Below are 15,034 nucleotides of genomic sequence, written 5' to 3'. Positions count from 1 at the left end.
GGGCGTCCAGGGGCCCACAAGCCTGGATGGCGCAGCCTCCCCCTGGCCTCGGGGTGGGGGCTTGTGGGGCCCCTCGGGGCTCCCCTGCCTTGGCTCCCAAGCTTCCCGATCTTCTTCCGTTCCAGAAAAAATCTTTTCGGGGATTTTCTTCCATTTCAAAATCTCCTCTGAAAGGGGTCAAAAACATGGAAAAAACAGGAACTGGCACTTGGCACTGAGTTAATAAGTTAGTCCCAAAAAATATATAAAAGACATACAAAAAAATCCTGAGTTTGACAAGATAATAGCATGAAACCATCAAAAATTATAGATACGTTGGAGACGTATCATCTCCTCTCCAATCTTGTGCTTCAATGGTTAGTCCTTGTGAGCTGCCCTACATGATCAAGGCATCTATGTAATCCTCTTGCTTTTGCTATGCTCGGTTTGTTGGGATCCAATGGGTTATGAGATTATGTTCAGATTGTTATGAGTTATATATTTGATTATCCTTTTATATTATGTTCCTTAGTGATTCATTCATGTTCTCCATGGCTTTTTATTGCTTTGGCCAAGTAGTAGATTGTAACTCCAAGAGGGAGCGTTATGCATGATTGTGGGTTCGGGCCCCTCGATGTCTAGCTTGAGTGAGAGAAACATGAGACTAGGGGATGTGCTTGTTGCCACCAGGGAGAAAACAACGGTGCTTGTGACCACGGTTGCAAGGATTGTTTACCTTACGCATAGTTCGTTAATGCAGTTGTCCGTTGCTTTGAGTTTACACTTTGGGTGGGGCTCGCAACTTAATACCGGAGAGATGTTCTAGATAGATATCTTAAGGTGGATGATTAGTAAGTAGATGCCGATGAATAAACAGTCTACTTGTCATGGCATACTGCCCATTATTATTGAACCTCTAACTATCAAGGATCATAATTAGCATTGCGGTGCGATCATAATCCTGTCAATTTCCCAACATTGATTTGTTTACTCTAGCAAAGTTGTTTATCGTATTTTGGGAGAGAGACATCACCAGTGAACATCATGTGACTCCGGTCCATATCACCATCATTGTTTACACCTCCACTATTTACTGCTTTCATTTACTTTTCCGTTGCAATCACTATTACCTTCCTGCTTGTGTTTTGATCCTTTGCAAACTACTAGGCCGGAGAGATTGAAAACCTCTCTGTACTCATTGGGAGCAAAGTTATTTGTTGTGTGCAGGTCCACATCTTCTACTAGCGCCAGGGTGGAAGACACCTACTTGTTGAGCCTAGGAGTCCTCCTGGTTCGATAAACCTTACAGTCTCCGTGTAAGGGAAATTTGGTGCTGACTACATCTCCACCTTCCACTTGGGGTAACCAACGAGGGGCGAGAAGTATATACATCAACTCGTCATCAAGAGAATTTCTGGCGCCATTGCCGGGGACTCCACTCTTCAAGATAGGGGAGTTGCACACCATCTTTTACCTTTGCTTTTTAGTCTTGTTAGTTTGCTTTCTAGTTTTTGCTTTAGTGTCCTATACCAAAAACCACAAAAAAATAGTTGATTTGCTCTTGCTTGTTGCCGTTGCTATGGGTTCCACTGAGAACACAAAGTTGTGTGACTTCACTAGTCACAAAAATATTGACTTTATCTGCACCCCTATTGCTGCTCCTGCCACTGAGGCCACGTCCTATGAGATTAAACCTTCTTTACTGAACCTAGTTATGAAAGATCAATTCTCTGGTGCTCGAGATGATGTTGCCTTGCACTTGAACAATTTTATTGAGCTTTGTGATATGCAAAAATATAAAGAATTAGATGGTGATATTGTTAAACTTAAGCTTTTTCCTTTCTCCTTGAGAGGAGGAGCCAAAGTGTGGCTTCAATCTTTGCCTAGGAATAGCATAGATTCTTGGGATAAGTGCAAAGATGCTTTTATTGGGAAGTATTACCCGCCTGCTAAGATTATGCAGTTGAGGAGTAACATTATGAATTTTAGGCAACTCGACAATGAACATGTTGCTCATGCTTGGGAACGTATGAAATCTCTTGTTAAGAATTGCCCTACTCATGGTTTGACTACTTAGATGGTTGTCCAAACTATGTATGCAGGATTGAACTTTACCTCGCGGAATCTGTTAGACTCGGCCGCGGGAGGAACCTTTATGTCAACTACACTTGGTGCTGCCACAAAGCTATTGGATGAGATGATGACAAATTATTCTCAATGGAACACCGAGAGAGCTCCAAGAGGTAGGAAGGTAAACTCTGTTGAGGAGATCTCTTCCCTTAATGATAAGGTTGACATGATTATGACTCTACTCACTAAGCAAGCTCCTATTGATCCTCATGATGTTCCTCTAAATTCTTTGGTTGCTGAAGAGAGAGAGAAAGTGGATGTTAATTTTATTTCTAGGAACAACTTCAATAACAATGCTTATATGAGTAATTTTGGTAGCAATCCTAGACCGTTCCCATCCAACAACTATGGGAATAGCGATACCTATGGTAACACTCCTCATGATAGAAGAATGCCTAGTTATGAATAATTTTAGAGATAGAGAAGGCTACACAGAATTATATGCACACCGAATATGAACATAAAAAGGCTTTCTATAGACAATTAGATGAGCATTCTTCTATCTTGCAAAACATAGGAAGACAACTTGAGAGCCTGAATAGCGAGATTTCCAATCTCCAAACTAGACTCACCACCACGGAGATCGAAGTTTCAAATATGTCTCACACAGAGTCCACTTTGATAAATCAAATGGCAGCCAAACCCGAAGTGGTTGTAACTCAGGAAGAGGAAGAGAGAATTAAGAGCCTTCCTACACACACTACCATTGCTACTATACAAGTTGTTAAGGATCTCAAAACGTTTAGCAGCCATCGCACTCCTAGTCCCAGTGGACCCATTAATGGTGATGCCAATACCTAAACTATAGGACAAGAAGGTCCCATGAACTTAGAGACTACCAAAATAATGAGCTTAGATGACAGCAGTACCACTTTAATTAATGATTGTAACCTTGATTTTGACAATTGTAGTCTCTCCGAAGTCATCACCTTTTTTTGCAAAGAATGGCTAAAGATCCCCACACTAGTACACTCAATATTGCCTTCACTGAGCATATTACTAATGCTCTTATCAAAGCTAGGGAGGAGAAGCTCAAGCTAGAGACTTCTATTCCTAGAAAACTAGAAGCTGGTTGGGATTTTATGGTCAAAATTAAATTGAATAATATCTCTTGCTTTGCTTTGTGTGATGTTGGAGCTAGTGCTTCCGTTATGCCCAAAAGAATGTATGATATGCTTGATTGGAAACTTTATGGTCCATGTTCTTTTGGTGTTTGTCTTGTTGATTCTTCCATAAAGAAACCTTTAGGGAGAATTGTTGATGTGCTTATTATTGTTAATGATAATTATGTGCCCGTTTATTTTCTTATTATGGACATTGAATGTGATCATTCATGTCCAATTATTTTGGGACGTCCTTTTCTCTGCACCGTTGGTGATATTATTGACATGAAAGAGGGAATTATTAAATTCCAAGTTACTATTAAAAAGGGAATGGAACACTTCCCTAGAAAGAAGATTAAGTTACCTTATGAGTCCATTACATGGGCAAGTTATTCTTTTGGAGTTCATAACACTTGATCTTCTTGCATTGTGCCTAGCTCAAAGGCACAAAAGAAAGCGCTTGTTGGGAGGCAACCCAATTTGTTTTTACTTTCTGTTTTAGTGGTCTTGATGTGTGTTACTACTGTAGCAACATCATTGTATCTTTATTTTTAAGCTTTGTGCCAAGTTATAGCCTCCGATTGCAAGAAAGTTCAAAAATTGTGACATGCTGACCAAAAACAGATTATGTGTGCTTGCAGAAAAATTCGCCAAAAATCACAGGTCATCTTTTTTATCTGAATTTTTTTGAGAGAATGCTCTATATAATTTTATTTCTGGCATATGTTCTGAGTTTTTTGATTTGAGTTGCATAAGTGCCCCGAATAAATTATTTACTACCTATTGTTCTATTTTCACAGATTCTGCCATGTTTTGCGTTTTCATTGTTTTGCAAATCCCAAGCTTGCTTTTTTATTTGCAAAAACCCTTTGACATTCATAAGAAGCCGTAGCTTTTCATGAAAATCTTTATTTCCAGTAGGTAGTGAATTACTTCATTAAGGGAACTAACCACTCTAATCAGCTTATGATGAGTTTTGTATGAAGGGAGTTTCCAAGTATGCGATGGGAGAGATGATGAAAGAAGATACACGAGTGTCGAGCGCTCAAGCTTGGGGATGCCCCCATGCATCCCAAGATATATTCAAGGAGACTCAAGTGTATAAGCTTGGGGATTCCCCCGTGCATCCCCTTCTCTATCAACAATCATCAGTTCGTCCATCTCCATGCTATATTTTTATCACTTCATATGATATGTGCTATGCTTGGAGCGTCCCGCTATTTGATTTTTAGTTTTGTTTTAGTTTAGTTTTGTGGTCATAACAAATCAGAACCTAAACTACCTTGTTTGGGAGAGAAACAAACTCCGTTCCACTCTAGAATACAACATAGCTTTTCATGCTTATCTTTTTTGTGTGTTCTTCATCTTTTCGTATGTACTGTCATGCTTAGCTCTTAGTTTTCATGCTTATGTTTTTAAGAGCTATTATTTAGGTTGGTTTTGGAACTCTCTTGAGTTGTCATGCTTATCTTGTTTAGAGAGTTGGTTCGTTGCACAGAGTTGTGTGTCTTGCATGAGTAGGTAATTGAGGTTGCTATTTAAGTATAGTAGTAACTTGCAATAGTTTTGAGGTATTGATTTGAGTAATGTTTGGACTATTGGTGCCAAGAGCTTGAGCCTATTAGCGATATGTGTCGTATTTTGGGAAATTTGTGTGTTTTTCAAAAACTAAAATTAGTCGAGAACTCTAGCTACTAAATTGATCGCTAACCTGTGGAGGGGTTGGAATATATAGAGTACCCTCATGTTACCATGAGTCGAGGATGCGCAAACATTCCTCCTCGGGTTACTTGTCTCTTTGTGAATTTCCTAACTAGATAGAGAGTTACCGATAATGAGTGTATGAGTTCTTCAGACTAATGTGAGTATTCGGTTGTTGGCACTTCCACCATCCATATTTTGCTAGCCTCTTTGGTACCGTGCATTGCCCTTTCTCACATTGATAGTTGGTGCAAACTCCGCCGGTGCTACAAACCCATGACATGATACACTCTGTAATACATAAGCCTCATTATATCTTTCCTCAAAACAACCACCATACCTACCTACTCTGGCATTTCCATAGCCTTTCCGAGATACATTGCCATGCAACATCCACCATCTCATGACTTGATCTTCATGTCATACATGCTTTTGCTTGAACTTAGAGCCGCATGTTAGTTGGGCCTTGCCCTCATTACTGCTACATGACGCGCTAGTATCATTGCATATTCTGCTACACTGGCAGAGGCATACATTTGCATACATCATGATAGTTTTCACTTGTCTTTATGTTGAGTACTTCTTATAAACTGTGATGATTTTTATTTCTATTTATGTAAAACATAGAGTGTTTCCCTTAAGTGAGGAAAAGATCCCAAAGTGAACAAAACAAAAGATCCCAAAGAGGACACACGAGAGATAAAAAGAAAGAGCCACAGAGGCCACAAAAACAAAAAATAGAAAAAAGAGAAAAAAAGAGAAATAGAAAGAGAGAAAGGGGCAACACTACTATTCCTTTTTAAAAATCCACACTCGTACTCCATTACTATATTGGTACTACATAGAGATTATCATTCATGCATAACTATGTGGGGACTCTTACACTATAGAACTTGGTTTGCATATTCCAATGATGAGCCTCCTCAAATGAGCTCTAGGACTTCATGAGAAAACAAGTTGGATGCACCCCCGCTAGTTCCATTGGAGAGCTTACATTAGCTCATATGTGCATTTGTTACATGGCAATCCCTACTCCTCACATCATATCTATCATTTGGCTTTCTATCGCCTATGGTTGTCCTCATTGAAGTGAGATCATAATCCTGTCAATTGCCCAACTGTGATTTGTTTACCCTAGCATAGTTGTTTATCGTCTTTTGGGAGAGATACATCACTAGTGAACATCATGTGACTCCGGTCCATATCACCATCATTGTTTACACCTCCACTATTTACCGCTTTCATTTACTTTTCCATTGCAATCACTATTACCTTCCCTCTTGTGTTTTGATCCTTTGAAAACTACAAGGCCGGAGAGATTGACAACCTCTGTGTACCCGTTGGGAGCAAAGTTATTTGTTGTGTGTGCAGGTCGACGTCTTCTTCTAGCGCCAGGAGTCCTCCTGGTTCGATAAACCTTATAGTCTCCATTTAAGGGAAATTTGTTGCTGACTACATCTCCACCTTCCACTTGGGTTAGCCAATGAGAGGTGAGAAGTATATACATCAAGTCGTCATCACTCCTCTTCTTCTATTTTTCCTCTTGTTCTTCTCCTCTTCTCCTATTTTTCTTCTTATTTCTGATTTTCTTATATTTTTCCTCTTATTCTTATCCTCTTCTCCTATTTCTTCTTCTTCTTCTTCTTCTTTTCTCCTCCTCCTCTTCTTCTTTTTCTTCTTTTTCTTCTTCTTCTTCTTCTTCTTCTTCTTCTTCTTCTTCTTCCTTCTTTTCCTTTTTCCTATTCTTCTCCTCTTCTTCTCCTCTTCTATTTTTATTCTTCTTCTTCTTCTTCTTCTTCTTCTTATTCTTTTCTTCTTCTCCACTTCTTTTTCTTCTTATTCTTCCTTATTTTCCTTTTTCTATTCTTCTCCTCTTCTTCTCCCTCTTATCTTCTTTTTCTCCTTCTTCTTCTTATTCTTCTTCTTCTTCTCCTCCTTCTCCTCCTCCTCTTCTTCTTCTTTTCTTTTTCTCCTCCTCCTCCTCTTCTTCTTCTTCTTCATTTTTTATGCACCAACCTAATTAACCAAAACTAAGAGTAACCTAATTAATACTAACCTAATTAACACTAACAGTAACCTAAACTAACAATGAAATGAATTGAAAAAAAAAGAGATGAACAACTCATCGGAGGAGGGCCGATGGAGGAGGGACGACGCAGGGGAGGGGGCTCACCGCATTGGGAGGGAGGAGGTGGGGCATTGCGGGGAGGGGGCTCACCGCAGGTGAGGGGTTGGCTCCGATGGTGGGGCGCTGCCACGGTGGGAGGGAGGAGGTGGGGTGCCATGGGAAGGTGGGGCGGCGTAGGAGATAGGGAGAGAGGGGTCTGAGGGAGAGAGAGAGAGAGAGGGGTGTGAGGGAGGGAGAGAGGGATCTGAGAGAGGGAGAGAGAGGGGTGGGGGCGACTAACGGTCGTGCGGTTGTCGTGCGCTTTGCCGTATGCTAGCAGACGATAAAGTAAGTTTGCCATCTGCTAGCACACGGCATAGAAGGCACACATTTGAACTAACCAGGTCTAGAGCCTAGTGGGCCCATCTAGGTCCTTTGTCATGTGATTTTGGGCTTTTTGTCATCAGCTAGCAGACGACAAAGAAAGGCCCGATGGCAAATACCTTATTTGCGATCAGTCCCTTCTTTGTCGTCTGTTTTTTGGAAGCTGACGACAAAGACCTTTTTTGTCATCTATTAGCAGATGGCAATTTTCTAATTCTAGTAGTGATTGTTGTAGCTTTCAGTGGCGTGTCACAACCTGGTGGTTGGGGGTGTATTGCTTGGGACCATGCCGGAGACGTCCTCTTCGTAGCCGCTAGTGTGCTAGAAAACATGTGCGATGTGCTTCATGCTGAAGCTTCTGCCCTGTTGCATGCGGTCCGGTTTGTTGAAGACCATGGCATGGGCTGTGTTGTTTTTGAAACTGGTTGCTTAGTTCTACAACACGCCATGAACTCTGAAACTCTTGATCAATCCTCCCTGAGCGCCATCTTTCGCAAGCTCAAATACCTGCTCGAGTTTGGTTTTATTAAGTGGAATGTCCCCCACTGTTCATGTGTTTGTAATGTCCTAGTGCATGAGCTGGCGGCTTTAGGCGGTAGTGGTGTCTATGGCAACCAATTTGTTTGGCTTTCAAACCTCCCAGATATTGTAACTTGTGCTCTGACGACATATTTAGTTGGTCCTAGGTAATTGGAATGCATTGTGTTCGAGGAAAAAAAATGGGCCACCCTCTCGGCCCTCCTCCCCACTCGCACGAGATGTCCCAACAACTAATACCGAGAATAGTCTAAATCTTGACCACGCTCGTTCTCGATGATCATGTTATGCATGATCACACAAGTGTTCATGATGTACCAAAGGATAGTTTGATCCCAAAATTTATCCGGTCCTCTCATAATAGCAAATTGGGCTTGCAAAATCCCAAAAGCTCTCTCCACACCTTTCCTAGCCGCCGCCTGAGCATTATGGAAATCATTATTTTCTTACCTTCTGTGTTCTTCAACGGCTTCACAAATGTTTGCCACCTTGGGTACATGTCATCCGCAAGATAGTAGACATAATTGTATGTATAGCCATTTGCTACAAACATTACGAGTGTCAATTCATAGTTTGCAATGCTATTCATGAGTGGTGACCACTGAACACCATTGATGTCGTTCAAAGATGTTAGCATTGCGAAAAAGGATGCCAAATCCAAGTCTCCTGATGGGCACACCACTTCAAGGATTATAGTGCCACCTTTTTTTGGCTGTGGAATTGTCCACGCCATGCCTTAGGACAGTTCTTCCAACTCCAATGCATACAATCTATTGAGCCAAGAATACATCGGAACCCACGAGCTTTATTCATCTCCAAAAGCCTTGTGGCATCTTGAGCATTGGGATATCTCAAATGTTTGGGACCAAACACTTGCACGATTCCAACAGCGAAGCACTTGACACACATAATGGCTTGGCTCTCACCCATGGCCAAGTGATCACAACTAGATCCGTCAGAATACCGTATGCCAACATACGCAAAGCAGTGGTGACCTTCTGAAAGGTGATATGGCCGAGTTCTCTGACGGCATTCCTCATTTGCTGAAAAAACTGACCATGGCTCACGAGGCTCTCTGCAATGTGTTTGAACAACTCGATGCTCATCCTAAAACTATGCCGAAAGTAGGACTCGGGGTATGTGGGATTCTCCACAAAATAGTTCCTTATCAATCTGTTGTGGGCATCGACCCTATCCCTCCACAACTTCTGACGACCAAAAACCTCGTGCTCTCGTTTTTTGTTGATGTGCATAGCTAGGACCATTGCTAGGTCCTCCTCCTCTCGAATATCAAATTCTTCATGAGAAGAATCATGGGACAAACTCATTTGAAAATTTGAATTCAAACTAAAATTTAATGCTACAAACATCTACAAAATCATCTACAAAATGAAGTTTAGTAGAAATATATACCTTGCAAGCGTTTTGTCAAACACCTTGTGGGCGCCGAGCTGCAAACCCTCGTCAGGTGCTGTTCGTCGGCGGAACGGGGCGCTCCAGGAGCGTCCTCGGTGGAGGAAGCAGCGGCGGCCACCAGCGAAGAGGGGGGAAGCGGCGCATGCGGTGGGGAACGGCGGGGGTAAGCGCTGACGGGTCCCTGGAGAGGATGGGGAAGTCGCGCACGTGAGCGGAGCTTTTAGGTCCGACGGTTGGTGGGAATTCGCACGGGCAAGTCGCTGTTCAGCGCGGAGTAGCGGACATTGGAAAAATGCAGCGCGCGATGCGTTTTTGTTCGGCGCACGGAGTAGTTTTTACCGCGTCTGCTGGAGCTGCCGATTCGGTGGCGCATGCGCTAAAAAGCCATTTTTTCAGGCGCGCGACTTATTTAGCGTGTCTGTTGGAGATGCTCTTAGCTCAAACTTGTTTTTGTCGTTCCCCCTCCTCTCTCCTATCTCCCTTGAGAGTCTTATATAGCTCTCCGGGGCCTTTCCTCTTTTCCTCCGTTGGCAGTGCTCGCTGGAGAAGGGATGGGTTCGGCTACCGGATTTCCTGTGTATATAGTAGGGATAGTAGTGGTAGGTGTAGATTGAGTTGTGCAAATTTTGATTTTCTTTTTTTTGTTGTAGGTAACCTTCTCGCTCTTTTTCTATTGGGTATCTAGGTATATCTTCCAACTCTTCTTCGTGCACACTGGCATACAAAGCATCCTCATAAACTGCATTTTGTAACTCATCCTTCATAGTTTAAAAACCTAAGCACACCTCTTCTAACTATTGTCCATTTATTTTGGAATATTTTTTAGGAGGGACAATTTTACAAATTTGTGTCAAATCCTTCCATGATTAAGTACAACTGGTACCAGTTCGACACATCTTGTATGGTAAATATACCTTTGTGTCCCATAAGGTAAGATCGATTGACGGAGACAAAAGATGGAGATCTTGGTTTAGCAGCGGTCGCCTAGCCTTTTCTTTCATGAAAGGTATGGTCTAGAGTGTGATTCTCATCCCGTGATTGGGTGCTTGGCATATTGCAAAACCGTACATGAAACCTTAGCTTCATACAACTCCTCTATGATCAGGAAAAAAGGTTGATTCCCTTGCTTGGAGCTTTGGATCGGTTTCGGGTATTTCACATATTTAAGAATGGTCAGGAGAGAGAATTAATGTTTAGTAGTAGTGTCAGGACCCCGATCCTAAGCCATAGGAATCCAGCCTATAACACATCGCATCCCTTTGCGGTCTCACGCACGGTTATCCCCACGGCTGCAGCCTTACCTTAGCCAGGACCGTTTGCGCCTTTTGACTCGCGTATGCAATTGTGTCGCTAGCAATCCAATGTCAAAGAACCCGGATTGACATGTCTAGTCATAAACTAAAGTGGCAGTTCCATACAGGGATATGCATACATGACCCAGCAAAGCAGGCGTCGGTCATCAGCGAATGTAGACGAGTCGTAGCAGGCTACAAGGACTCCATTACATATGCGTGACATTTCAACCAATGTGTCCAGAGCAGTAGCGAACTACCATGGCTCGATGGAATCACAAAGGGGCATTTCCCCGTAAGGAGTGCTACTAAAGCATACGACTAGGTATTCGAACCCCGTACATATCAAGTACAACACACGTACGCATGGCATACCGATATGTATAGATACATCGATGGCATCACAACATAACCATAAACATACAAACTTTATTTAGAGGGCTCGGAAGAGCCTCACACATAATATTACATAGATAGGGGTCTCACTACCCATCATCATAATTCATACACACAAGTCTTACAAGCCAGCGGAAGAGTAAAACTGTCTGAGTACAGACAGATGGAAAGATAAAGGCACGTGGCCTGACTATCTACGAACCCAACCTAGGGCCAGATCGTAGCTGGGATACCAGCTACTCATCGCCGTCGATGTCTAGGTAGAAGCCTCCGTTAGGGTCATTAACAACCTCTCCAACAATTATTAAGCAAACATGAGTAGAAAAGTACTCAGCAAGACTTTAGGAAATCTATCTACTCATGCAAAGTATCAACGAGGAGTTGTGGAGTTTCATGTGGAAAGCCTGCATTTGACTCTTGGCTAGACAACCTGCATTTTAAAATAGTTTTGACAACTTTGATTTCTCGCACACGAGTCCACTAACACCACAAAAATACTCCATCGTGGAATCATTCCGTCTCCCTACGGAAATGCCGTCCACGACACTCACACTTATCTTGACAATTTTATGAGTAGCCATTATAGTTATCTATGAACAACATATGTATCAAAGTAGTCCATACCAGCGGACACGGCTATTCGAATAGATCATAACCCTGCAGGGGTGTACTTCTTCACAAATGCTCTCGCCACTTATCCCCATGTGCACGTCATGCACCTCGGCAACCTTCAAGCGGAAGCCCAGCGAGGGAGTCGGCCACGACCGTTAACCATGCTAATACTTAGTCCAAGTCTATCGCCTATCTGAGGGTAACCCGCACAAAAGTCCGGCCGAGGTTTCCGCCACGGCCCCAAACGATGTGCGCAGAGTCCCAAGCCCACCATCCGGGTGCCACTTGGTACACCGTGCCACTGCCTACCGCATCATAGCCCACCTCTAAGGTCGGCGCTACGCACGGCCTCCAACATGACTATAAACACCAGAAACTACTTGCAACTACTAGACCGAGTACTAAGCGATTAATAAGTCGAGAGGGTCAATTAAGTATCCCAACGTGTGGTAGTATCTAGTCTTGGATTACATACACGGAACTCAGTTCCTAAGGACGGTTCCAATGAAACAACCCGCCATGTACTCCTACATAGCCTTTCACCGGTACCTTTACCAAATCAGGTTCAACACACGACCTTTACCAACTAAACACATTCTCACGATCCTGTTCATCACCTAGATGACAGACCATACACAACTCTAAGCATAGCATGCATAGCAGGATAAGGCACATCATGGCTCAAGCATCTACCAGGTACGCTAGGTTTCAAGGTTCAGCTATTTACTGTGACTAGGCCAGGTCATGCAAAGGTAGTGGGTTCAACTAACGTGATAAAAGCAGTGAAAGCATTTTTGACCTAATGCAATAAGTAAGAGCAGGAGCGAGAACATGGGATTTATCGGGATGATCAAAATGGTTGCTTGCCTTGTTGCTCAGCAGAGGGGTGATATCCGTCAGTCGGATAATCAGACGTATCCGGAGCGGCGAAGCCTACCGGAATAACAAAAATCAATCAATATCAAACATATGCAATAAAATGATGCATGAAATGCAATGTAGCATGGCTTAAGATGACCAACAGAACCTTTTGGGTGATCTTGATTTGAAATCATAATTCAAATATCATCTGAATTATAATTTATCACATTCTTTTAATTGATTTGACCTCATGCTGTTTCATAACTTTGTTTTTCATGCATAAAAATAGCACCATTGGATTCCTTGAATTTTTCTGATCCTTTTACATATATTATTTGTCACATTTGGAGTTATATTCAATTTTCTATGAATTTCCAAAGTTTTGAACTTATTGTGGAATTATTTTTAAACAGAAAAGCTTTTATTGCATCAGCATGACATCAGCAGGTCCAACTGGCCATTGAAAGTCAAACCTCACCAGTGGGACCCACTGGTCAGTGACTCTGGCCAGGTTTTAGTTTAAATTTAACTTAATTGGTTAATTAACAGAGCAGTACCCACCTGTCAGTGTCTGTTTAAGTTAATTAAATAAGTTATTTTTATTTTTTACTAAACTTAATTAGCCAGGGGTTGGCCCCACCTGTCATAGGCTGAGGGGGGTCAGATCCACCGGTGACGAGGTCGATCTCGCCGGCGGTGAGCCTCCGGCGACCACCAGAATGGCGGAGGGGCTCGGGAATGCATCTCCGACAACCAAATGCATGGCGGAGGGCACCAAACGAACCAGCACGCAGCCGCAGTTCCATATCTGCAAAGACCCGAGGCTAAGATGTCCGGAGATGACACAGGCAACGAGCTTGGCGGCGGCCGAAGCTCGGGCTATGTAGGGATCGACGAAACCGAAGGAAAAACGAGCGGGGCTTAGCTCCTAGAGCACCTACGCGATGCACTGAAGCCATTGATGGCCTCAGAATGACCAGCCGATCACCGGAGGGCTACCGGCAACGAGGTCCCGCGGCGGATCTCGTCGGGCTCTGGTGGAATCGGGGCCTAGAGCTCGGGATCGAAGAAGAAAACTTGGGGGAAAGGACCCTGAGCTCACGGTGAGTGCAGAGGCGTCGAGAGTGCGCACGGGGATGGCCTGAGGAGGAAGAACGACGGCGGCGAACTCCGGTGACCCGAGGAGGAAGATGACGGCGTCACGGCGTTTCAGAGCTTCTCGGCTTTGTGCGACTGGCTGGAGAGCTTCAGGGGATCACGGCAAAGCTGTTGCGCGGCTCATGAGAGAGGGAGAAGAACTGGAGCGACGGTGAGCTCAAGGTCAAGCTTCGGTCATGGTGGCCGAGAGGGGGAGAAGAGAGCAGGGCGAATGGGGAGGGGATCAGCACGGGGAGGCCTCGGGGAGCTTATCCCCGTTCGCGCCAGCGCAACGCGGTGGCCAGGCAGGCACGCAGCTGCGTGGGTGGGCCGGGGAACGCGGCGGCCACCTCCTCCTCCGACTGGCAGGAGGAAGACGACACGCAAGGGGGCTGGGCTTCAGGTGAGCGCTAGATAGGTCTTTTCCATTTTTCTTCTTTTCTGTTTTCTGTTTATTCTTTCTGACCTTTGTTTTTTTTTTTTGGCTCCAAACTATTCCTAAAATAGTTTAAAAAATACTAGGGTGTTAGTTGGAATATTTCCAACCACTCATAAAGTTTTCAACATTTTTGGAAACTTTGAATTATTTAAAATCAAATATATAATTGATTTCAGTAGCTTTTAAGTTAAATTTAAAATGCCAAAGATAGTTTGAAAATAAGTTTCATCTCTGATATTTTGTTTTCAACATTTATCAGAAAACGTGAACTTTTCTAATGGCCATTTTGGGTTCATTGATTTGGCACTTGTTGGAATTATTTTGAATAAAAGGTGTCTAGGGTTTTGCTTTGGATTTCAACACTTCTTTTGAGTTTATTTCCATTTCTTGAATGCAATGAAAGAAGACACGGGCACAAGTTGTTAAACCCTAACAGGGAATCCAGGGATGTGACAAGTAGGCCCGGTTCACGATGTTCTACCACTATTCGAACCAATTATATCCCTCGTTAAGATATGTTATCTGGACCAACTCCCACGTAGAAAACCAAGAGAAGTGGGTTACAAAACCAAGAGCAGTTAGAACCGTGTAGCTGTATTTATCTGTTAGAGCTTCGGCCATGATAATCCTTCATGTCGTCAATCTTTGTCCGTAAGCTGCAAGGATTCCTGAAATGGGGTGTTTCCTATCCGATGAGAAATCCTATCGTTGCTAAAACGAAACCAATCCACCAAAAGCATTGTATTGTAACACTTGTTAAAAAAGTGTTGTGAATCTGATTGAGTTCGAAAGCACATTCCCTTGCTAGAGATATTCCTTTTATTCATCCCGGTGAGACACTTCCTTCACATACACATCTGAAGCAACGTTTGATCATCCACATTAGAGATTTTTACAGGTCCTTGAGAGAATGTTATCCAGTCAGTTATGACTTGACCAT

The sequence above is a fragment of the Hordeum vulgare genome, chromosome 7H (genome assembly GCF_904849725.1).
Source record: "Hordeum vulgare subsp. vulgare chromosome 7H, MorexV3_pseudomolecules_assembly, whole genome shotgun sequence".
Lineage (NCBI taxonomy): Eukaryota > Viridiplantae > Streptophyta > Magnoliopsida > Poales > Poaceae > Hordeum > Hordeum vulgare.
Note: the sequence above shows the minus strand (reverse complement) of the source record.